The sequence below is a fragment of the Protopterus annectens genome, chromosome 2.part0, assembly GCF_019279795.1.
Source record: "Protopterus annectens isolate FY-2018-M chromosome 2.part0, PAN1.0, whole genome shotgun sequence".
Taxonomy (NCBI): domain Eukaryota; kingdom Metazoa; phylum Chordata; order Ceratodontiformes; family Protopteridae; genus Protopterus; species Protopterus annectens.
This window is the reverse complement of record NC_056728.1, coordinates 111,860,188-111,887,421: the sequence shown is the minus strand read 5'-3', so window position 1 is coordinate 111,887,421 and position 27,234 is coordinate 111,860,188. Positions and strand designations below refer to the sequence as shown.

The following is a 27,234-nucleotide window of genomic DNA, read 5'->3' as shown; positions in this document are numbered from 1 at the left end:
ACATATTGGCGATGTTCATAATGCTAGGATAGATAGCCCTATATTTGAACATTTTCATACAGTACACAATGGGTCTATTGACTCATTATTTTTTTGTGCTTTAGCCAAACCTAATGTACGTTATGGGGGCAATTTTCAGCAGAGTTTATTAAATCTAGAAAGCAGATTCATTTTAAAATATGGTACTCTCAAACCCAGAGGTTTGAATTTGGAAGTGAATTTAAACACTTAATAATATCTTTTTTGTATTTTGCAATGAATAATTCGATGTATTGTAAGCTTTATTAATGTTTTTTTTACATTTGTACAAAATTTGTTTGTACCTTTAACTCTCTGGAGGTGTTTAATACTATTTCAATTATATTTAATTGTTTAATTGTTGATTGTTGGTTAGCACCAGCATATATAATGCATTTGGTAGCTTGATGTTTATTCCTTTGAAGGCTGTTGAGCCGAGGTACCGGAATAAATCTGTTGCATCCTGTATCCTGTTCTGGTGGTTTGTTTCATCTCATTTTGTTGCTGCTGTTGGTTGCTGTATCTATAAAAAGTAACCCAGATTAATATCCACATCTTATACACTGCAAAATTGATATTCTACATTACATACGCAGTGTTGAAATAAAGATTCTCTTATACTATGTTGAATGAGAACACCTGCGAGCACAGCTGCTTTGACTCAATTTCTTTGCACCTTTGTCTTAGGTGTGCATATCCTCTGAAATTATCCGCTACAAGATTTTAATGTACAATCCACCAAAAGTAAATGCAATGATTTTAAACAAAGTGAAGAATACTCCCATCAGACCAGTGGATGACAGTAAAAAATATTTTTTGCAAGGAGCCTGCCCCTGCACCCTCCATGTGGGGAGCTTCACCAGCTCACACCCCCTTACTTAAGTACACTAACTATGCAACCACACATCTGTAGGAGAAAATGAAATGCACTTTAAGGATGAGAAAAGTGTTCACATGTACTGAGAAGTCACAGTATAAAGAGCAATGTCAAATGTGATTAGGGCGATTACCTTTAATTATAAGAGTTTTACTGAATGGTAGATTTTCTTATCTGAAGAAGTAGTTGCACAGGAAAACATCTCAATCTGCAGATTTTGAAATCTGGACATCTAATTAGCATAAAATTGGAATACCAAATAGTGCAACACTCTTCCAGCTTCCAGTAGGAATGTGGGATACTACTCATAAATACGTGTTTAAAAAATGGAGAGTGACAAAAATGATGGAAAACTATAACCACATTATCAAAAAAAGTGTAAAATCTCTAGATATTAATGAACTGCATTGCAAAAGTCTACAACACAAGATCATTCACCATTACTTTTTAAAAAGGGAGATGTAAGATATATGTGCTCTTTCTTTAAATTATTGTTGCCACTATCATGGAAGTCTTGTGTATTTTTTTGAGTACTAGACAGCTTCAGAGTTTTTTGTATTATGAGGAGAATTCAAAAAATTGTGTTATGGGGTCAAGTTAGCCTAAAAATAGGGGCACACCTTCAAAAATAGGTACATCATATACAAGGGTAAATCAGGTCTGAAAAATAGGTATGTTCCTCTTTAACATGTACAACTGAAAGGCTGAGCAGTCTTCTTTGGAACCATGCCACCCACACAGTAAATCAAGAGTATGCAATACAAGTGCATCCAGATATGGAAAATTTCACAATAAAAAATAACATCACAAAGAGAGAGAATGTAGAAAAGATTGTACAAAAGAAGATTAATAAAGTAGACGTTAAAAAAAAATAGAAGCTAAAGTTATGGAATGCCTGCAAAGTGAAGGATTTGGTGTAGAAAGTCTAACACAGGTTGCATTACAGCATGATGGACAAGCCCCCAAAGTAAGGAGAAACAGGAAGATCAGAAGACATCTGAAGAAGAAATATGAACATGGGAAAGGAAGAGATTTAATATGGTGTAATGTTTATGCAAAGGAGAAAGCAAAATTAATCAATGCAACAAGAGCAGCACCGAAGATATTTGAAGAGAATTACTGGCAAAGGAATCCGGACATGGAAAACTTTACAATACAAAAAATAAGAAGACAAAAAGGAAAAGTAGAAAAGGAGATTAGTAATGGAGTAGGTGAAGAAATAGAAACTGAGGTTATGGAGTACCTGTGAAGTGAAGGATTCAGTGTAGAAAATCTAACTCTAAAAGCAGCACAGCAGGATAGAGCAATAGACATCCAAATTAAGGAGAAACAAGTGAAAAGGGAAGCAACCGGCAGTTGCCATATGAAGATGTTTTGGAGCCTCCCACAGGAAATCAGTATAAATTTTCACTTGAAATTGAACAGCAAGGGAAGGAACAGGAAACTGTGGCAACTCTGACACGGTCAATGTTAAGGAGTGACAGACCAGTGAGTACCCATATGACAGAGCAATGAGTGACACAGGATTAAACTGAAGAGATTGCGCCACAGATAGATGCTATAGAACTGTACAGAATACCTGCAGGAAATGGAAATAAAAAATATGCCCTCAGTTTAGAAAAAAATGAGCTAAGAGAAGAATTACTTAATTTAATAGAGATAGACAGACATATTAAGATCAATGAAAGAAATAGGCTGCAGAAGGTCAATAAAACCCAGAAAGTCAGACGTTTAATAAAACAAATGAACACATTAATTAGGACTGTTCATAGACATCCATGCAATATAACAGAAGTAAACATGATATATTACTGAGCAGTTAAATTAATAACTGATAAAATTTTATCACAAGAACACAAAGTAGTGAGGGAAAGGAAGGAGAGAAATCAAATACCATCATGGAAGTATCGAACAGAGAAAACTATAAAGCAACTAAGACAAGAAGTGTCACTGTTAGAAGAGTATAGAAGAGGGAACAGATTAACAAACATACTCAGAAAGACAGATGTAATAAAAGCAATGTGCAGTTGTATAAGGGATCAGGCTCTATCTTGTACTATTGCAAGCGATAAACTAAAAATCTCAGCACAGGCAGAAAACTGTAGAAGATACACATATAAATAAAAAGGAAAAGTACAAAATAAGCAATTTACTGATGACCCAAAAAGTTCTACAGAGAACTGGGAGACAAGGCAAAAGGAATTGAAAGGCCACCCAAAAACAGAAGAAATAGATACATTTTGGAGAAATATCTATGAAGATCCTGTGGAACATAACAAAGATGCTAAATGGATAGAAAAAGTAAAAGAAAGAATAAGAAGTTCAAAGGTACAGGATATGAAATGGGAAGTAACAGCCAGAAAGACTGAGATAAAGTTAAGAAAATCCTCCAAATGGAAAACCCAAGGCCCAGATGCAGTACCTAACTTCTGGCTAAAAGTATTAACATCTTTGCACAAAGATTTAGCCATGAGTAAGAACTTTTATATGCACACCCTGAGCACATATCAACCTGGTTAATAACAGGAAAAACCTGCAAGTTATCCTAAAAAATATAGACCAATAACTTGCCTTTCAACAGCATGTAAACTATACACTGGAATTGATGCTGACAGAGTTTCTAGTCATTTAGAAGAAAATTCAGTCATGGCAATAGAAGAAAAGGGCAATAAAAGGAAGTAATATGGAGCAAAGGATCATCTGTTGCTAAATAAAGTCATAATGGAGAAGTGTAAAAAGGGGAAGAATCTAAGTATGGCATAGACTGACTAGAAAAAACATTTGATATTATCCCACATTCATGGATAAAAGAGTGCTTAAAAATGTATAAGATACACCCTACACTGATCAACTACATTACAGTGACCATGAAACAGTGGCAGACCACTTTGCATTTACACCATGATAAAGGACAAATTATTATTCCAGGGGATAAAAATTCAAAGGGGGATATTCCAGGGTGAATCCCTATCACTGCTGCTATTCTGCCTTGCCCTTAACCCATTAAGCTGTCCACTTAACAGATTAGGTCATGGCTACAATTTGTCTCCAAGAAAACAACAAAGTGTAAAGACCTCTCATCTTCTCTTTGTCAATGATATAAAACTGTATAGGTCATCAGATGAGGAACTGAAAGCACAACTGCAAGTAGTCAAAACTTTTTCAGATGATACAAGAATGTCATTTGGTCTTGATAAATGTGCAAAAGCAACCTTTAAAGCAGGAAAACTGCCGCACCAAGAAAACATCAGTTTGGGACAAGAATGTGATATAAAAGAACTTGAGCAAGAGGGAGTGTAAAATATTTGGAACTGATGAAGGATCAGCAATACATGAGGAAATGTGAATAAAACTTAGTAAGGAATATTTTGGAAGACAAATTAATTCTGAAAACAGTGTTGACATCTAGGAACAAAATTCAAGCTATAAACCAATTTGTTCTTCATTTCCTTACAGTTTTGGAGTAATTATCTGTCCCTAAAATGTTTTGGATAGATTAGACAGGAAAACAAGAAGGATGCTTCATGCTCATCAAATGATTTATAAAAATCAGTGCATACCAAGATTATATATCCCACATTCTGAAGGAGGGATGGGCCTCCTTGAAATTGATTGTGGGAATGCACACATACTGCTAACCTCACAAGACCCAAACATAGTGAAAGTTTTTAAATATGAGGAAATAAATCTAAGATGACTTCCCTTCTCAGTCTAGATGAAGCATATCGGTGTCAAGTAGGAATGAAAATCAAACCAGAAATAGATAAAAATCAAGCAGCAATGGAATGTGCCAAAAAAACAAAAGAAAGAATATAAGGTGAAAGATCGGATGAGAAGGCAAGAATGTAGAAAATGTATAAATATAGTTTCAAGTACAGAAAACTCCTGGAAGAACCTCATGTTGATCAGGATCAAATGCAGGAATGGTTATGGAGAGGCGAATTTAAAACCAAAAAATGAAAGGCTAATATTGGTGGCCCGAGATAGTAGGCTACATGCAGGTTGGTCTAGAAAGTCCATTGACTATGTGGGAGAAAGAGACAAATGTAGGTTTTGTAAAACAGAATTAGAAACAGTCACACACTTGGTTGCTGGTTGTGACATACTAATGGCAGAAGGACTGTATACTGAAAGGCATAATAATGTGGCAAGACTGTTGCATTGGGGATTATGCAAACTTTATAGTATTGATATAGCTGAAAAAGACTGGAAACATGAGCCGCAAAGCATCATAGAAAATGATGAAGTCTACATCACATGGGATCACCCATTACTAACAGTTCAAAAGGTAGATGCAAGAACGAGATATAGTGGTCCATGAAAAGAAGACAAAAGTAGCATTGATCACTGCAATCACTACACCCACTGACTACAGTGTCCTGCGTACAGACACAAAGTCATACAATATCAAGCTTTGCAGGCAGAAATGAGAGCAATGTGGAAGAAAGATACCCAGACAGTTCCAATAGTAGTAGAAGCAATAGAGCTTATAAAAAAGAATCTACAGTCATATTTAGACATATTACCAATACATCTAACTCCATATGAATTGCAGAAAGAGTCATTACTGGGCACATTGCAGGTGCTGCAAAGAGCACTTCTGGCTGACATCAAAGATTGAAACAATACTAATTTCATGAACTTTAATTGTACTTTGACTTAGGAATGGGACCCATTCCCATCATGGTATTAGAAACCCAAAAGATTTGGAGAAATTAATAGAATAAAACAAGATAATGGTAAATGATGAAACAAAGGTATGGTTAATGAGAGGTGAATTTAAACCAAAAGACAAAAGGTTAATACTGGTGGCCAAAGATAGTGGACTGCTTACACATTGGTTTACAAAGTCCATTGGCCATGTGAGAGAAACAAATAAATGTAGGTTTTGTAAAACAGAATTGGGAACAGTCACACATGATGTTGTTGGTTGTGATATAGTAATGGTAGGAGAACTGTATACTGAAAGGCATAATAATGAAGCAAGACTGTTACATTGAGGATTGTGCAAACATAGTACTGAAGTAGCTGAAAAACATTGGAAACATGAAGCAGAAAGCATTATAGAAAATGATGAAGTTTATATCACATGGGATCACCCATTACCAACAGTTAAAAAAATAGATGCGAGAAAATCAGATATAGTAGTCCATGAAAAGAAGAATAAAGTAGCATTGACGACTGAAATTGCTACACCCAGTGACTACAGTGTCTCGCATGCAGAGAGACACAAAGTCATAGAATACCAAGATTTACAGGCAGAAATGAGGGCAGTGTGGAAGAAAGATAACCAGACAGTTCCATTAGTTGTAGGTGCAATGGGTCTTTTAAAAAAAGAATTTACTATCGTACTTAGATATGTCACCAATACATGTAAACCCCTATGAATTGCAGAAGAATTACTGGGTACATTGTGGGTACTGCAAAGAGCCCTTCTGGCTAACATCAAAGATTGAAACAATACTAATTTTGTGAACTTCAATCATACTTTGACTTAGGAATGGGGTTCATTCCTGTCATGATATTAGAAACCTAAAAGACTTGGGGAGAAATGAAACCAGGGTGAAACAAGCCATTTTTCCGAGTGGTAAACCCCACCACTCTTGATTAGTTCACTATTCTAGCTCAGAGGTCACCTTGACTCAACTAAGAGTGAAACACACGTATAATGAAAACCTGCCTCAGACTTTCTATATGTCCATGTGACTCAGGCACACAACAGTGCATCACTACAACTGATAGTGATTAAACAGGAATGAGGAAATATACTCGATGACTTGTGCACAAGCTAACAAAACCTAAGCCAACATATCTTGAGCAGCTTAAAGGGCACCTGAAATAAGTGGTGTGCTTTTAAACGTGCCTGTCGTTATTTCCATGACACTTTGAGCTATGCAACTTTTCAATGCCAAATAAATGCAGAAGACATCGATGTTAGTTTGCTGAAACATTTGTTGTGTCTGTGTATGAATAAGGTCTATTGCCAGCCATCAAATGGGCTAATTATTGAATGGTTGAACACTGAACAATAAGCATCAAAAGTTCACACAGAAGACGTTCATGCCATTTCATCGATCGTGTAAGTAACTACTTGTCCAGCACTTCCCTGTCTCACATATAGAGGTGTTTCAAACCACTTTTCTCCACAGTAGTTCAGTTTCGAAGTTGGTATATATAGTAAGGGTGGGTGGGGGGCAACACCTCCCCCACCTGTGTGGATTTAAAACACTTCCATGTGTGAGACAGAGAAGTGTTGGACAAGTACTTACTTATATTGTTGATGAAATGAAAGTTCGGTGAGTGAACATTTGATGCTTATTGTTTGATGTTCAGGTGTTCGATGGTTAGACCATTCAATGGCTGCTGAACATAGACCTATACACATATAATATATATTTATATCAACACCGACACCAAAATATCATTACTTCTTGAAGGGAATCAGAGATGAGGTAACACCTTGCACAAAGTTCTGACACATAATGTATACAATATATACTTTAAAGTAATTCTGGCCCCACTTTGTTATAGCATAAATGTGAAGGAATGGCAATTTGTAGGTATGAAGGAGTATGATAAATAAAAGAGGAGCAATGATACACAGATGTAGCACATGCATGCATGCAAACACATGTACAGCTTAGAGACAAGGTCCAGACTGCAGAATAAACAGAAACAAGTGCTGCACAAAATCACTATATCTCAGTGGGAATAGCTGTTTTAATTCATTGCAACTGAGCACGATGACATGGTTTCAGGAACCATGCACAGTCATGCTGTTGATAGAATAACTAATGACAGACATACCCCATTGTTTCGCTCTGTGTAAGCTGCTTTACACAGTGTGCCGAATGCAGCACATGGTATAACCACTGTAGTACATGAGACCTATGAAAAGATGTCAGTGTTTTGGCCACTGTGTTATTCCATAGTAGTGCTACGAGTTACCACTATCTGGTGTGCACTGCACATCATAAGTAATTCTGTTAATCAGCATTGGTATTCTGTGCACTGAACAGAATACGTGGTGTCATAGCAATGCACGTGTCCTCATATGGTATCCCTGACCGAGCATGTTTCAAAGCAGTGCCAGAGTCAGCCTGTTGTACAGCATGTGAAATATACACCCCATATGATCACTGGGACAATACATGTTAATTCAGCTGTGTACTGCTTAATACTTAGCATATTCCAAGGGACTGCAATGGTCTGCAGACTGCTTAGAATTAACTCTAAGCCAGTCATGCATGATTTTCTTATATTGCATAACTCTAGAAAGTCTTTGTGGCCTGCTATTTTGTATCTATAGCCATCACATAACTACATATGGGTACACCCTGGGCAGGATACCTGGCACAGTTATCTAACCAGTACATCTAATATGATTATACAGACATGGTATAACTGACTGATATGATGTTATCCACTTTATACCTGGAATACCAGTTATGCTCCATTTATTTTAAGTGTAATGGCTGTCTCTGTAACGGGACACATATAAAGTGTTGAATACTCTAATCTGTAATTACCTGAAGTAATGACATAGGTCTCTGAAATATAGATCACGAATCCACATGCATACAGATAGATTTTTTCCCAGAAATATATTTATTATTTATTTTATTTATTTATTGACATTTGATTACCACAAAAGTCTGACTGGGTAGGAGCCCATTTTAAGCAGAAACCAGGGGAGAAAAGCTCCAAAGTATTAAAAAAAAAAAAAAATTAAAAATAATAATTTTAAAAAGGGTAAGTTAATAAAATACAAACAAGAACTACAATATAAAGTGAGAGAAAAACACTGTTATGGCATATTTAGAAAGGGAGTCACTGGGTGAGTAAAACTGATTAAAGTAAGTAATTGAGTCAAGAAGGGAGAGTAAGGAGATGTAAGGTATGCACTAGTGCTTGTCCATATTTAGGACTATAGTGTAACCTGGTTTGAGCAAAAACAGAGCCAGACTTTGGGTATTGAGCAGATGGATACAGGTAGGAAGCTCCAGGCCTTAGCAACATGGCATGAGCACAGATGATGCCCTGCAGATTTCATAGTTTTGTGGAGAAAGAGGGGTTTTTGGTCATTGGATCACAATGACTGATTGGGAACCTAGCTGTGCAGAATGATATTTACTGCTGCTGGACAAGCAAATGGATGCTAGTGAATTTTATAGGAGGTAAGAAGCTGTGAGTGGTGTGTGCTAGTTGATGGGGTAGTTATAACAAATTTAGGCTTTTTAGTGCTATACAGGGGTGAGTTCTGAAAAGGGTTTCCCTGCAAAATGTAGCCACTTTATTATAGCATTGTACAAGTTTCAATTTTTGTGATGCCTGAAGATTAGTAAAGATAGGAGCACCATAAATGTAAAGGTAAGTAGTAGCAAGTGTAGTTTTAATTGTGTTGGTGATAATGTTTTTAGCTCTGTAAAGAATATTTTGTTTTTGGTGAGGTTTTTATGAGATTTTGTATATGCAGGTCGAATGTCAGATTATCATCCACTACCGTCCCTAATAGTTTGGTATGAGAAGTGATGTCAATGGTTGTATTCTTTAGGGATGATTTTAAATGTTTTTTTTTCATGAGAGAGGGATATGAGGAAAAAGTATTAATTTGTTTTGGGGGGGGGGGGTGTGATCCTGAGTTGTGAGTTGCAAAGCCATGTTTCAGTGGCTGTTAAAGTTTCCTGAGTAATTTTTTAGAGATTTTCCAGGATGTCAGATAGCATATGTGTGGAGACATCTGTGTATTTCATTTTGGAGGTCTGTTGTGTGGGTGTTCCTAAAAATGTTAACAAGTAGTGGACCAAAGACAGAGCCTATGGTACCCCAGTTGTGACTGGGAAGTACTGGGAAGTATGGAAAGAGGGTGGAGTGCCATTTTACTGACTGATACCTATTGGACAAGTAGATTTTGAACTGGGCAGGCTGAGTAACCTTAGCGAGGGCATTTCAAGCAGATGTTCGTTCAGACAAGTTGTGGTGAAGACTTTGGACAAGTCTAGAAATAGGTATGAGACCAGTTTTCCATTATCTGTAGCTTTATTGGTAGTATCTGTATAGGTTAGAAGTGCAGTGTTAGTATTATGGGAGGGATAGATCCACTGTTGTGTGAGGGACAAAGTATCTTCCTGCAGGAGACATTTTTCAAGTATTTTGGAGAAGGGGGATAAGATTGTTGTAGGTCTAAAGTTAGTAATGTCTCTTGAATTTCCCCTTTGTGTAAAGGGATAATCTGTGTTTTTTTCAGAGATAGGAAATGTGGGATTCTTGGACTGACATTTTTATAAGGATTGAGACAGAAAAGACAATGTTATTGGCTGCTATTTTAAGGTACTCACTTTGAAGGTCATCAGCTGAAGTACAGCATAGTATGGAGTATTTTTATATATATCATGTGGGTACAAATTTGAAATTGAAAGTGGATGTAGTGATACATGGCTTTTGAGCAGGTTTGGGATTGGATGTTGGGGAATCCTTGGTTAGAAACTCTATGAAATAGTTGAATTCTGTTGCAGTTTTAAGTGGTGATTTACTGGGAGATAGGATAGTGTTGAATTTTTGGCAGGGATTTAAGATTTCTTTAATGACTGACTAGAATTGTTTAGGGCTGTTTACTATTGTTCTGCGAATTGTTATAGCATAGTTTTTTATTGTCTTGTGCTACAATATCATTATAATCAGCCCTAGGATTCCTGCACTTTGAATGTAAAGAGAAATAACCTACTGTGCTGACAGCCAAACCAAATGCAGACTTTTACATGAAGTACTGATATTAACTGATTAATTCAAAATGTCTTTCTGCCGGATGTACTATATATAAAGATAAGGAGTAAAGTATAGACAGAGCATACACATGTTGGCATGCAGACTGACCTTGAAGGCACTTCAGCATTAGGTTCATAGATTCATAGGTATTTACTAAGCATGCAGTCCAGGATATCATTGAGTAACCAAGCTTAGTTGCCACAAGGCACTGTCTGGTTAAGTGACTTAATCAAGGTCACAGAGTAGATGAATGTGAACAGATAGCATTGAGCTCCAGCTGATTCACTGAAGGTAGTTTGGGAAAACATAAAAAAATGAAGAACGTTTGCTGAAACTACTTTTGTCAACAGTGAAGTTCATGTCTTTTACTGCTTAGTGACTTAGGAGTTGGTTTATAACATCTCAGGGGGTGTTGGCAATGTCTCTCCACATGGCGGGGGTTGCAAAAAAAATTAGTTTTCTGATGTTCAGCCAAGGTTGTTCTGTTCAACAAAAATAGTTCTGGTAAACATATTTTATGTTCACCAAAGCTGCCTTCAGTGAGTCAACATGAAACCTAGAGAATCAAACTCTGTACCACAGAAAGCAGCTTACCAGCAATGCATAACCTTAATCCTCTGAGCTAACTGCAAGACCCTGAGCATGACTACTAATGCTGATACACAGAATACAGTGTAGCCCAGCTGTGAATATGTGGTTACAGGATACTATGCACAGCATGACATAGTAGTATTGTTGTAGTAGGCACATTATACATTAATGTTTGAATTGCAACAACATGTAGCATGTATACCGTGATCATGGACACAAGAGAGGAAGCAAAGTACTGCACAAAAATGTCCATCAGAGGATTACATGCACTTCCATAGCCAGCCTTAGGTATAGACCAACTAGGCAGCTGCCTAGGGTGCCACTCTAGTCAGGGTACTTTTCCAGTATTTATTTGGTATAGGTAGACCAGGATGGGGGCACTGGGTGGTGTCGTGGGGGTGCCATAGAGCCCTTTTGCCTAGGGCACCAGTTGACTCAAGGCCACTCCTGTCTACTTCACTTGGGTAGTTCATTGTTTGACTGCTAATGTTGAGCAGAAAAGAATTTACACATTGTCACATCAGTTCTGTGTAATAAAGAAAGGCTCCTTACTATTTTACAGCAATCTCTATGTAGGACATTTTTTCTTAAGAAAGTTATACTGTGCTACAAGTTATTAACTTCTAAATCCTAAAACGCATTACTTTGTATTTCTTCATTCTATAAATTCTGATGATGAGGTTTCTGTGTTTTTTTTCTGTACTTCTATTGCACGTATGCCTTTCTGAATAATGAGCATTAAGACAGTATCCCATTGTCCTTTTGTTACTTCATGTATTTGTTTATTTCAATGAAAATTAGCACAAAAGTGAAAACAGCAAAAACAAGTCGCTAATTGAAAATGCTTTTTTTCTTCCATTGTTTTGGATATGACTGACTGCCTGCTCACATTAAATTCTGCAAGAATGATTTTTCAGCTTCTTCAGGAAATTTTTTTTCTGACAGGTAAGGCCACTATGGACATGAACCTTCTTTCAGAGGCAACCTAGGAGCTTAATTTGGCTAAGACATTTGCTCAGACACACAGTTTGAAAGTGGAAATTAAAGGACTGAAAGACTAAAACCCAAAATTCCAAGAAAAAGGTTATTACATATCTCAAAGGTTTATCCCTGGTGGGATGGATTGTCTATACACTAAGATGAGATAAGAGTGGAATAACCTAGGGCCATTATATAATGAAAGATGTCCATGAGGGGATGGAGATAAGGACAAAACATGAGGGAAAATACAGCATGTTTGCAAGTAATGTGAAAAATGATAGTGTAGACTTAAGGAACTTTTACTTCATTGAGAGGGCTGCTGGTACATGAAAAAGACTGAAAGTAGGTGGTATAATGTGCCTCAATAAGTGCCTTCAACAGGGTTTGAGAGAGATAAAGGAAAGAAGGTGAAGCAATGGTGTGTGGTTAAGCCACAGGATGTCAGCAGCAGATCAAACACATACTAATTTGACATGCACTCGCTGCCTGCCTGCCACCAGTAGTATGTATGCATATACCTAAAACTGACATTAATACATAATTAAAAATGTAAAAGGGAACTTGTTGTGCTGCTCAGGTTGATCAGCCTAGATTTTTCATGATGGCATCAGCATAGCTAGCTTACAAATGCTTCTTCCTTTCATTGTGAGGGCTTAAAATAACACTTTTTTTACATTTTAACCACACAAACAGCTCTGCTGGCCTGAAGCACAACTATTTCTGCACTTTGTAATGGATCACAGAGAATATTGTAAATTAACTCATTTATCATGGCTCAGAAAGCTAAAAACAGTAATGTATCTCATTCCCTGCTTTACTCTCCTGATAACAAGAACAGCAAAAAGAAGGTGGAAGACTTCTTACTTTCAGAAAGTGACAACACCTTTGCTCAGCAACAGATGCCACCATTTTGTCTTATTGAATTCATGTTGTAGCACGAAAAAGGAGTGACAGAGCATTCTAAGGCTTCTGATATACCACAGACCACCAGAACTGGACAAGCCACCAGTGAAAGCCTTTCTCAGATAAAACTTTTGGCTCTTGTTGTGAAAGCACATTAAAAAAAAAGAATAAGAATATTTTAAATTCTGTAACTACTTGCATATCCACCATAAAACAAATCTGTAGTCAAAATGCTATAGTCAGGATGCTAAAGAAGATTTTCTCAACAGAAACTTCAGGATGTGATCAAGTGGTTATAAAACCATCTCAGCCTTCAATAGTCCGGTCATTAAATATAATGCCTTCCTTTGGCATGTGTCTGTCTAGACACATGAAACAACTGGAATGCCCACAGAGATACTCTGTTAAAAGGATACAAGGCCTAAACAACAGTTCCTACAAGGACTGACTCAAAGCCCTGTCACTATACTCAGCCATCCAAAAGACTGCTAAGAAGTGACCCGTGTCTGGTATATAAGGCATCCTCCAACCCATTACTGATGGATTTCCTGCACATCAGCAAGTCAAATGGCATAATAAATACTCAGTATAGGGATCTAACCCTCTTCTGCAGCATCAATAGAACATTTTGGAGGTATATCTTGCAGAGGATCCCACTGCTGTTATACAGACTCCCCATTAGCATAAAACAAAGTTCATCCCAGTCCATAGTCAAGCATAGCTTAGATCTATGGATGGGAAGCAGAAAATTTACACCAGGGCTGCTCTCTGTACTACTAATGGACAGAGGCAGCTCCCAAATGTTTTATCCTATGCATGGGTCCCCTCAAATTATTTATGGTACGATTCCAGATATTCTCATTAGGGGTAATGCATAATTATCGACCATAGAATCGATAAAGGCAATCTATAAACAAATGGGATAGGTTATTTCAAGCACAAAAAGTGAAACTGGCTAGGCATAAAATGGCGCACAAGAGCAGCTAGCCTAGTACTTACTTATGAACCTATCTGAAGATTTTAATCACCTACTTCAATGGTAGACTACAAAGGGTACATCACCCCCCCACCAAGGAAACTCTTCTAGCATTGTTTACATTAAACCACTAAGTGCAGCTGGTAGAGCTCATGTTTTTTTAGCATCTTAAAAGCGGTTTTAATTGGTACGGACAAAGGTTGATTTCTGGAGCATCAACAGAGAACTAAGGCAAGAAAGAATTAAGTTAGCACCATACATTCAAGAGCTCATTTAGAAAGATACAAAATTCAGAATGACTTATCATTTCTGAGTATCCTTATTTGAAAGCTGATTATATACAAGATGAGCAATTTTATGTGCACAGAACAAGTAGTTAATGTGCTCTTTGGTTATGGAGACTGACAGTTTTACTTATTCCTATTTGCTGGCAAAGTTAAATAAATAATAGCTTAATTCTTTAGGTGAGTTCAGTTCATAAGTAGCTGCATGGTAACCATTTGAAATGTTGGGACCCACTAGAATGAGTCCCGAAATACAGAGACTGAATTGCTGAAAGATCAGACTTAAACATATTAAATCCGAGATGCCATTTCTCAGAATACTCCCTTTTTTCCAAGCTTTCTCAAAGTTGGTATGTATACATTCAGGGGGTGTTGGGGCCTTGCCCTCCCCCTGCAAAATGAAGTTCAAAGGAAATGAGCAATTTTCAAAATTCGCTATTCTCCTGAGATTTCAGTCTTTTTTTTTTTTTATTATTATTTATTTTTATTTGGTCTTTTTTGGACTTCAGCATTTCGAATGATGACTGTTCAATACAGAGTCAGCTACATCTTTTCTGTGTCTATTCGTGGATCATGTTGTTATTGGGTATACAGTGTTATACTGAATTGTAATTATGTCAGTTAATACACAACTACCCAGTTCTTTTCTGTGGTTGATTACTTTTGTTCATGTAAATACACATGCATTTACCAGATAGTTATTTAGACATTCTTTTTTATCCTTTGCTCCATTCCATGATTTAATCTCAGACATTCTTTAGGGTTCTGCAGACTTGATTGTTATGAACTTTCCTACAAGATTTTGTCTACCAGGTATTTATTTCTTGTTACAGTCACTTAAGCCATAATGACTACAATTTCATTAATGCACATTTTGTTTTTCTTTATTTGCTTTCAAGATGTTGCAATGGACACTAATCAGGAAATCAAATGCAACATGCTATGCTGGGTAAACTGTATCTCTTTAACTAGAGTGGAACACAAGGCTTTGATTTGTAGGACTCATTCACATGTGGTATTCATAACTATCGTTTAAAAATATACATGAAGTTTGAATAATTAGAAGATGGGCGGGCTAAATATTATAGAAAAGACAGAAAATCAATCAAATCTTTATTTTATAATATAGCAATAACCCACCCCTGGGTGTGGTTAATGCTGGATTTACCCACGGTTGGTGTGGTTTGGTCATGAGGGCGAAGCCCGAGTGGCCAAACAAAGCCAACCATGGGTAAATCCAGCATTACCCACACCCAGAAGTGGTTATTGCTATTATCTAATGACATTATTTAAGAAAAAAAATAATTACTTTTCTTAAATAATGGCATTGTATAATGCCTCCTTGCTGCCCTTCCGCAGCTGTCTGGTATTCTGTGGCAGTTCTGATGTACTGCGCATGAGTATACCTATGCAGTACATCAGAGCTGTGGGCAAAATCAATGGAGAAAGCAAGATCTCCGTTGCTTTTTACAAACTGTTTCGCTATGTTAAATGGGTTTAACATAGCGAGACAGCTTTAAAAAAAGCAACAGAGAATCTCTGTTACTTATTTAAAGCTGTCTCGCTATGTTAAACCCATTTAACATAGCGAGACAGTTTTGAAAAAAGCAACTGAGAAAGGAAGATCTCCTTCGTTTTTTACAGACTGTTTTGCTATGTTAAATGGGTTTAACATAGCGAGACAGTGTTGCTGTAAGAGTTATAGTAATGGAAAAAGTCTGGGCGACCAGGCCTTTTTCCATTACTCTAACTCAGATTTACAACGTGCACGCTGACCAATCAGCGTGCACATTTTTGAATATTAATGGGGGGGGGGTCATTGTATAATACTCAATATATGACTGGACAGAAGGTTTAAAATGGAATTGTCACTTGTTTCTAATGAATAAATGCTGTCTATCACAATGTATGTTGTTAAACCAAGCAAGAGGTTTGAATCTGTGCATTCTCATAATATGCTGCTCTCTCACCTACATTGTGCACAATATTTAACTTTATCTGGAAACTCTTTTGCTTTGATATTTTACAATGGAATGTCTCCTTGTGGGGCTTTACCTGATGTCATTCTTACATTCCATTCAAGTTGATTGCAGATAATTTCACTGTGACCAGTGAGAAAAGTGCACAAGTTTAAAACTTTGGCACTAGAGCAGCTTTTTATAAATACATTGTTACGTAGCTTGGCTGAAATTTGCTCGTTTTTTTGTTAGCATTTAAATTGTTAGTTTTTTAATGAGACAGGAGGCCAGTGAAGGTGTTCTAGAATTAGGTCCTTAGGAAAGGACTAATATATTTGTTTTAATGTGACATTTATTTTACACCGTTAAGTAAAGTTAGTTAACCTTTCTGTTTAAATCCCAGCTACAGTATTCTGATGATGGAATTCCTTTACACTTGGTGCTGGTATGTGTCAGGTGACTTTAATTTCTGCTCCCTCTTGATTTTGACAGTCATGTGCCTTCGTTGAAGGTTGGGCATCGAGCTGGCACCTAGGCACCGTAAAAATCTACTGCCAATCATTAGCGGACCGGAGTTCCGCTGTGGCAACCCCTAACCGGGAAAAGCCGGAAGAAGAACAACAACTCTGATGTTTAAAATGAACTAATGTTTTTTCTGTTGAGTTATTGCCTTGAAGCTCTCCTCCTGGAATTTCAATGGCATGTAACTTTCTTCCAAAAGGAAACTTCTTGCATATATCCCATAGTTAAAACTAGAATATTTGTTGTATTCAGGAAACCCATATGCTGGGTTCACATTTAGAGTCAATTAAAAGAGCTGGTTATCACAAATTTTTAAGGCAAACAATTCAATTAATAGTTGTAGAACGTATATTATTATTAAGAAAAGAGAATCTATTCGGACTATTAACTTTATAAAGTGATCTCCATGACACATACATCTTGAAGGAATGTGCATATCCAGCCTTCTCTAAGCAAATGGCTTTAATTTTTAGTCTATACCCTTTGTCAGGAAAAAAAATCTCTTATTTTTCCTTTTCTTCCCGATCTTGTAGATTCTTGTAGATTTAAAAAAAGTTTCATTTAAGTGGGAAACTAGAATCTTACTTGAGGTTTTTATTTTGACAAAGGGCTTCTTCTACCTCATATGCGAAAGACCTCCGTTTACTTATGGACATTATTTATTCACATGATTTCATTAACTCCTGCAGGCCTTATTCTTACAGGTATATGTCTTCACATTTTTCCTCTGGCTCTCTTAAACCTAGATTGCATGGTGTCTTTTTCTTATTTCCAGGGTCTTTGCCATGTTTTCTTCAGAACGTAACTGCAGTCCTAGGTTTTTTTACTCCACATCTTAATTTCCCCTTAATATAAATGAAACAAAGAACACCTTTTACTTCTCAGACTGGATGCAACCCAAACATTTTTAAATGAAGATATGGTTAAAAGGAAAACATTGAAAAATAACTCTTTTTATCTTTACTAAAATAAAGAGGACCATATTGCTTATTCCATTTGACAGACTTAAGGCTTCATTAATAGATATCTGATGAACTTGGCATCTTGACAATTTGTAAAGGCTTAGTACAGAACCACAAATGAAGGAACAAGTCACTTTTCTGTATGAAAATCTACGGGATAAATTTCATATAACTTACTTTTCAACTTCAGTCAATATACAGTCAATTAAAATCCTTACATAGTCCCTATTGTTCCTTCTTTGACTTAAGAATGTTAATTGAGAATTACCTCTTCTAAATTACTAGCCAATTCACTGAGTCTCCATTATCTGAGCTATAGTATTATCTTAATTATTAGTGATAGATCTGTGTACTCTCAGTGGGAGAAGATTCTGAAAATACTCATTCAAACATAATAGGAACTATATTATTTAGACTAACCTTAATATTTTTAACCAATACATAGACTCACATTTATATTCCTTCTACCCGAAACTATTATTGGTCAGCTCATGTCTAAATTAAAGAAATAAAAACTTTAACAAAACAGATGTTGGTGAAATAAGAAATGCCTTAAAATATGGGATGATCCCAAAGCTTATGGGCATGTTCCATTTCTTTTTAATATAATATTCAAGAATTTACTCTCCCCAATCTTATTTAACTTGTATAACCTTATCAGGAAATATGGAATCAAGGATTCTGTCCCAAATGTTCAACAACAGTTTTATTGTTAAGCCTAACTCTGATCCTAGTTTAGTTACAAAATATAGAACCATTTATTAAATAAACTCTGATATTACAAAATACAAAGATTCTAGCAATAACTCGTGATAGTTATTATCATTTTTACCTTTCAGGCCAGAATTATGAAGATTTATGAGAAGCACAATAGTAGCATAGTGTTAAAATGTATTTTTTATCATAATATTTTTGAACCTAAGCAGGAAGCTGTTTTGCCTTAGATGCCAGCAAGGCCTTTAGTAGGGTCTATTTCACCTGTCTGTTCAAATCATTCTATATCTATGCATTTCCTTCTCAACTCTGTTTTTGGATGAAGACACACAGATTCAGATTCAACCTGTCTTGCTATTAATAGGCATACTTTACCTCCCACAAATGTCTGTACTGTGATAGACGAGGGATACTCTTATGTGCATGCCCTTCTCATTCTGTTCTTAATATCGTCCATAACTGGTGTATCTACTGGTGACATTCTAGGGAAATCAAATGTGTATCAGCCAGGAGGGAGATGGTTGGTGGTCTACCAGCTTTGTCAAGAATGACCTGCAACTTTCATCTAAGAACTCTTCTAAATTGGCCAGGGCCTCCTCTACCCCTTTAGTGATGTTTTAGCTAATGCAAACCTTTTCCCCCTATAAGCCAAGCCAAGAAACACCAGGACAGGATGAAGGGGTGCTGCTCAGTACTAGAAGTGTAACTAAGAAACTGCCATTCTTGGAAGCATCCATAATCTTAGAAAATACTGACCTCTGTGCCATTACTAAAACATGGTTCCATTACAGTGACCTCTACTGAGGACATCTCCAGTTGTGGTGAGTTCATATTACTCTACACCTCCTTCCCTTCCAAACGTATACATTTATTACCACAAACTCCTTACATAGTAGTATCTATAAATAAGACCTTTACCACTTCCTGACTGACCATAAAGCAACATCTATTTCACTCTCATGGTATACCAAAGTTAGTTGAAGTCCCTTACTATTGAACATAACACTATTATATGTGGAGACTTCAATTATTCATATATCAATTGAACTTCATGCATTACTAGAAATAAATATGTTCAATGCTTCCTAGACCTCATTAATGTAAATTGACAAGATTGTATACTCCTCTAACAAGAGAGCCTAATATGTATTGGAAATGATTATTACAAGCATAATATCATTAATCACCTCACCTATACTTACACCCTCCCTTATTTAACTCTGACCATCAAGAAGTAGCCCTTACTATTAAAAGTTCATCAGACCATCCTACAGTTGAAGCAAACTTGACTTGGAAAAAAAACCTAAATATAATAAGTTTTGTGAGTGTTTTGAGCTGGATCTTAAGAGTTCACTTCAGCTTGGAGACTCTAGAGCACACACGGCTGCTTTCACTGAGGGACTTAAACCCCAACACCTGAAAAGTAACCTCAAAAAGTTAAACAGCTTAGGAACAAAATCAAATCTTCCAAGGCAAACTATGAATTCAAAATTTTTTCTTCTCTGAAAGACAATCACAAGTCCACCAACTATTTCAAAAACCTTAAAAACAATACTAAGTCCTGCTCCAACTGGATACATTATGGCTCTACTTACTCTGCCCCTGAAGGCATACCTGAATTACTAGCATACAAATTCAGCCCACAATTCATTCTCCTATCTTCCCTTAACTTAAATATGCTTGATCCTATCACCACCCTAATCAAGTCTTAAAAGCTTTCTCAGAGGTACAAAACATAAGCTTGGTGTGCTGATGTGCCTCCTTCTAAATATGAATTACTCAGTGTCTCCACAATCTGTTCAATGGAACCTTCTCATCTAACCTTTGTACATGAGGCTTGTAAAATTGCTGCTGACACTCCACTACACAAAGGAGGCCCAAGCGCAGATTTGAGTAAAACAAATACGTATAAGCTACATAAATTGTTTCTGTAAGACAATGGAAAGAATCATTATGGAGCTCATTATCATGAAAATTGTCAGCCTAAAGTTCCTTAATCCAAATTACATTGGATTTATGAAGGTTAGATCTTGTATGCTTAACATGGGCAACCTCTTTGAAAAAAAAATGACTGAGACCTTGTATAAAGGCAAGCTGGTATGCACAGCTAAACTCAATTTAATCAAACCTTCATCACCACTACCACACTCTGGGCTCACAGAAAAATTTAAGGCCAAATATGGACCTTTGCGTTAACCAGTGGATTGCAAACTGAGGCGTGCTGTCCTCAAAAAATGTAATACCTTTATTGTCTCTCAGACTTGACATTGGGATTGCTTCTGTTTTGATATTTACTACTCTGACAACAAACGCCTTTAACTGACTAAGTTTGCCAATGATGACAAACTTAGTGCTATTGTCAATTCTCCTGGGGAGTCTCACATTTTCCAAGAGGGACTAAACAAGTGATGCCATGACCATGGTCCTGAGCTAAATACCCAACAGTTTTAGTACTGTATCTTTTTAGAATGAGGAAATCCCTTGTTTCTACAACATTAATGATACCACCCTCAAAACAGACTTGGGCACATTTGTTGTCAGTGGCTTATTTTCGTCTACCATATAGCATTGGTTGTTAGAACAATGTAGCCCAGCTAACTACTACAGACATTTCTTCCTGGTCCAAGGATGCTACCATACATCTTCTCTTCCCTTATTAGGGCCACAATTGTGTAAAATGTTCCCTTTGACACTTACCAGTCCCAATGTATATTATCCAGGTTGAAATACCCTAATATTTCCTCACAAAGAAACTACAGTGGCCAGAGTTCCATTACCTGTGCATAAGTCTTGTCTCTCACCTCAATAGTCTCTTTAGTGGTGACCTCTACCTGGCCTGCAAGGCCTAAACTGGCCTTGTTCTGAGTGCCCCCCATCATATTTTCAAAACAATCAGCACCATGAAGATCTGCATTGAAGACCTCAATCTTCATCTTAACATAAATTATACTCGATGGCACGATAGACACCTCACTTAAAGTACTCCTTTCCTCTTTAACAAACTGCCCTTTTACATTAAACAACACAGTTTCCTCACCTTCCTCAAATGCAGTCAGAAGAGTGGGTGGGTAATCTTCTGTTTTACCCCACAAACCTTGATGGAAAAGAATACCTGGAATTGCAGTGGATATGCTACAAATGATATTCTAGATCAAATTCATTGCAGTGACTTGAATCTATAGGAGCCCTAGAATAATTTTCCAAAAAATTCTACAATCTCTAAGTGCTGGCATTCATTACAGTAGCAGCTAAATTAAGGTCAGATTATCTGATGATGATATTTTAATCTCTCTCCAGAACCCACTGATATCTTTCAAACATTTACTTGAGACTATGATAAGCTAAAGTTTCAAACTGCAAACTGTATCTAGATAAATTGTTTATATCTTAAATTCTCAGAATATCCTTAATTCACCACATACTAATCATAATAAATACCTGAAATAGCAAAATTAAACATCTAGTGATTAAGTGTAAATCAAATATAAGATTGTACTTTTCCTATGACTTTAATGTCTTAAGCAAAGTCAAATTGAACATATATGGAATAAAATAATTTCATACTCTTATCTAGGGATGATATTATAATTATACACATTAATATTTTCCTAAATAAAAATGTACTGTTTGTTATTTGTGTGCTATTTTACATACTGCATTATTCAGCTTTCAAACACTTAAGTCCTAGAATGCTTTCTGTGCACCTCCAAAGTTTAGTCTACCTAAATTGGTGAACCTTACCTTTAAAGGAGGATTAAAAATCCCAGATGTTCAGCTGTACTATACCACTTTTGAAATTATCAAACTTTTTTTATTATTTCAGGACATATATTATTCCTCCAATAACCTTCTACCATGAGTAATAATTCACAGGCCTGCCATTTTGAACATTGAAGTTACTCCCTTTGTGCGACCTTTCCTTGACCTGTCACACATTTTGAAGCACTTAAGCTCTATAAAACAATTGATTCTAGACTTTCAAAATGCTATTTAGATGTCAGTGTTTTACATGAATGTAATCTTTATTATACGAAAGATGGTACCCCAAATATTAATACAAATAACTAATCATTATCCTTAAAAGACTTTCCAATGCCTCAGAATAAAATATTTTGAAATGCCTTGAAGGATCAACAATTAGCAGCCTTCTCAGATATTGTGTTGTCATGGAAATAAAAACCCAGTTCCCAGCCTCAATACAACCTGATTCATACAACCCTTCTTAAGGTGTTTCAGTTGATGTTTCTAGGCAAGAGTAAAATTATTTTTAAATAAATCTTGGTTACTATACCCAAAAAATTGAAAAAGGGCAGTCAAAAATAATGATGATGATGTTATACCCTAAACAAAATCATTATTTCATTTATTTATTATTTTACAATTCAGTAACAAAGTTATCTTCCGTCGATATGCTGATCTTCTTATAGATCTGATATAGCAGTCAATGAAGGTTTAAACCTGGAAAGGGGTACATCTTGGTTTAGAGCTTTTAAGTATATATTTTATACACACCACACAAACACACACAAACACACACACACACACACACACACACACACACACACACACACACATACACACAACTCATTTATGCACATGTTTATTTAAACTGTGCGCACACATATAATTGTGTTTTTTCTGTCTTCACTAGTATATCTTTCACATAGTTTATATTTCACTTCTTATAAAATAACAGCCATTGGAATTTTAATTGCTACCTGTTACTCCAAATACTGAAATAAGCTGATTTTCTTCCATTCAACGTTAACCAGATTGATAATCCTTTTGTTCCTCTGTAAAGAAATCAAACGTGCACTGCGGCTGACAGAGGTGTATTTCATACTAAATATTCCTATTACAAGTATAAGTTTGGAGAATATTTTTTGCATGGTACATATCAGTCTGGTTTAAATTATTTCTCACTGTCTTAATAAAGCAATATTTTTACTGAAACTGTGGAACCGATTAACTTAGCAGGCACTTAAATTATGGACATTTTCATGAAAAGTTGTACATTTTAGAAAGAAATTTCTAAAATCTCTAGGAAAAATAGAATTATGCATGTTTACAATGACAGTTTACAATATCTCAGCAGAGCTAATATACAATGTACTATCATCAGTACTTGATGAAAGCTACTTTTTTCATCCAATTTGGTTTAGCATTTTGAGTTTTGGCTACCCCACTATACTGACAACTTATGTCTATAATTTATATAACAGTGGTATCATATGCAGTTTTCTAAATTTATCATACTTTGAAATATTCCTCAACATGATTTTCTGTTTTTTTAATTATTATTTATTGGTTATTTTGGGAACTCTGCAACAAAAACATGTTTATCCAGGAAGAGAAATTGATCATTCTCTTATACTGTATATGCCACCCACCTAATCAGCATTGTTAGTAGCACAACATGTACAATACTTGCTTTTGATACAGAAAGCTGTGGGTTCTACTCCCACAGTATGTAGATGGATTGCTGATACGATACTGTGTTGCATTTTAAATCATTGTTAGTAGCACAACAGGTAGTGAGTTTTTTGTCCAATCAGTTTGGATGGTGCAGTGGTACAGAGGTAGCATTATTGCCTCACAGCAAGAGGTTCTATGGTTCGATTCTCAGCTGAAGTGCCATCTGTGAGGAGTCTGCATGCCCTCCTTGCATTTGTATGGGTTTTCTCTGGGTGCTCTGGTTTTCTCCCACGTTACAAAAACATGGATCTGGAATGTTTGTCCCCAGGCCTCTGCTGAAAATTGGCTTTATTCCAAGTCGGACTTCCCCAGTAAATAAATGTTAAATAAATAAAATAAAAAATCACTACAAACTATGTATAACATGAGAAAGCAAACCTAAAGTGTGCACCATGACATTTGGCTAATTGAAGGAAGTTTGATGCACCTAAGGGAAGCGCAAACAATGAATTGCAACTTCTAGGCAAAGCAGTAAAAATCAAAACTTGCAGTAAGACTTTTAAATGTTTTTGTAAGGGGCTTTATATTTCTGCACCTCCCCCTACATGGCGTGTATCTCTTCAAAATCCCTAAGGTTTATATATATCATCTCTGAGATCAATGAACCTTGAAGTAAGAGAACATTTTCTCTCAGATACTGCAATCTCTGACTTGACAAATAATCATATTTTTTACTGGCTTGTGTGAATAAGCATAAAATTATCATTTTGTGAAATCACTCCCCTTCAACTATTTAAATTTATGGGCCATCCTACTCTATTCCATAGTACCAGAATACAAAAGTGACCACCACCTTTCAATCTATCTTGCTTTTTTAAAAATAGTGACTCTCCACTAAAACTTAACTTTTTAGACAGGTAAAACTTGTTACCTACTTTCACATCTAACTCCTCTAGTGCACACGGCAGTGTTTATGATACACCATTTTTTTTCATCTTATCTTAAGCATCCCTGTGACTAGCACTTGCTTTAAAACCAGCTGGAAAGCACTAGAAAGTCTTAAACTGATACAAGCACTCAACTCTCCTTGTTAATAAGGAGAAATTAATCATATGCACTAAACACCCTATAATTACAAAGTACCTTGCTAAGGTAAGGGAAAACAGCTCTTGTACTTAAGAAAAAAACACCAAACCAGACATGTCCAAGGGTTAGCTTCTGGTGATTTCTCCTGTCCACCTGGTGAATCTGGGCATACTGGGGCAATGCAGCAATTGCCTCATGTACACAGACAACCCTCTCCTCCTACCGCCCAACACTACAACCTGCGAGAGATGCACTTACATAGCCAAACTGGAAGCAAAGCTCTCTCCACCCAAGATTGTGCTAGGCAGTCAAGAGGAGAAGGTTAACACTCACACTACAACTCAAGCAACACATAGCCCATCTAAACCCACACCAACACCCACACATAGCAACACTAAACCCACATATGAGTAGGCCCTTAACAGTAACTTGTCCAAACAACAAGGACCTCCGAAGTTGAAACGCAAACAAACACCAATCACAACCAAAGTGTCACATAGCTCACAACACCAGTATGCCACCCAGCAACAGCCCCTAAGGCAGGACAATGTACCCAACACTTTAGTCATAGGTGACTCTATAGTCAGGCACACTGATGTCCCACTCACCAGGCTGAACAAGGAGAAAATTACAGTCAGTTGCCAGTTGGGTGGCAGGATCCACCACATAATGTATGCATTCAAGTCACTCCACAACAAGTACAAATATGACTCAGTCACTGTCCATGTTGGAGTGAATAACTTGAGATGTACCTCCCTGGACTAAATGAAAAGAGACATGGGAGAGGTCTCAGATCATGTGGCCCAGGCAGGAACTACTGCCCCATCAGTCTGATGAGCCTGATCTGGAAGGCCATGGAACGTATTATCATGGAACTTATAAACAAAGACATTGGCAACCTTCAAACACTGGACCCCATGCAGTTTGGGTTCGTGAAAGGCCAATCTTGTCTCCTGAACCTGATTGACTTCTTCAAATCAGTCTCCAGAGCCATGGACAAGGGTAAGCTGGTCCACACTGCCTATCTGGACCTCGCCAAGGCATTCAACACCACCCCCCCATGCGGGAATCTTAGATAAACTTACTAAGCTGGGCATTAATCCCTACATCACTCGATGGGTTGCCAACTGGCTTACTGACAGAACCCACACTGTAAAAGTAGCTGACTCTAAATCCAGCTCCAGACAAGTGACAAGTGGAGTACCTCAGGGTTCAGTCTTGAGACCACTTTTGTTTGGCATCTACTTCTCTGAAGTACAGGCCAGCACTAAGGGACTCTGGCTAACAAAGTTCACAGATGACTGCAAACTGGAAGCCATTATTGAATACCCAAATGATGTGGATATTCTACAAAAGGGCCTTACAGAAACAGAGGCTTGGTGCCAGAACCATGGGCTCAAGCTCAATGCCAAGAAATGTATAGGTATCACCTTTGGGAAAAAAACATTTATGCATGAATTACCACATAGGTGGCAGTACACTAAACACCAAAAGTGTGATAAGAGACTTAAGGACACAGGTGGACAGTGATCTCACCTTCGATAACCACATCGCTACAACAGTTAGGAAATCCTTCTATGTGGCACACCTCATAACTAAGGGCTTTTCATCCAGTAAAAAGGAGGTCATTGTCCCACTGTACTCATCCCTCATTAGACCCATTATAGAATATAACGCCCCATTTGGTATGTACCTCTCAAGACATCTGCAACAACTGGAAAGGCTGCAGAAATACCTCACTAAAAGAATCACAGGCCTAAAGCAGATGCCCTATGCTGACCATCTATAAATACACCAGCTATACTCTGTTGCATACCGTCTACTCAGAGGCGATCTCTGCTTAACATACAAGGCCATGTCAAACCCAGAGCTGCTGGACATGCTGCACATAAAGAAATCCCAATCCCTCAGAGACACATGCTCCAGGGATCTAAACCTTGTCATCACAATGAACAAAACATGCTGGAGGGATAGGTTCCTGACCCAGAGACTCCCCAGACACTGGAATAGACTCCCCATACATGTCAAGCAGAGCGCCTCTTTGGCCCTCTTCAAAAGGAACCTTGATGATTCGATGGGAGGTAGGAAATTCACCCCAGGGATCATGTCAGTCACCCTGCTAGACAGGGGTCTAGAGAAGTAAATAGTGTGGGAAGAAATAGCTAGGGAATTGTTATGGCTA

The 27,234-nt window shown here is 37.0% G+C and overlaps 1 protein-coding gene across 2 annotated transcripts in view; it reads right to left on the bottom strand.

The window, feature by feature from the left end:
• LOC122792986 (diacylglycerol kinase beta-like) overlaps window positions 1–27,234 on the bottom strand; it is a 4,078,579-nt gene that overhangs the window by 3,024,661 nt on the left and 1,026,684 nt on the right. The window lies entirely within an intron of this gene.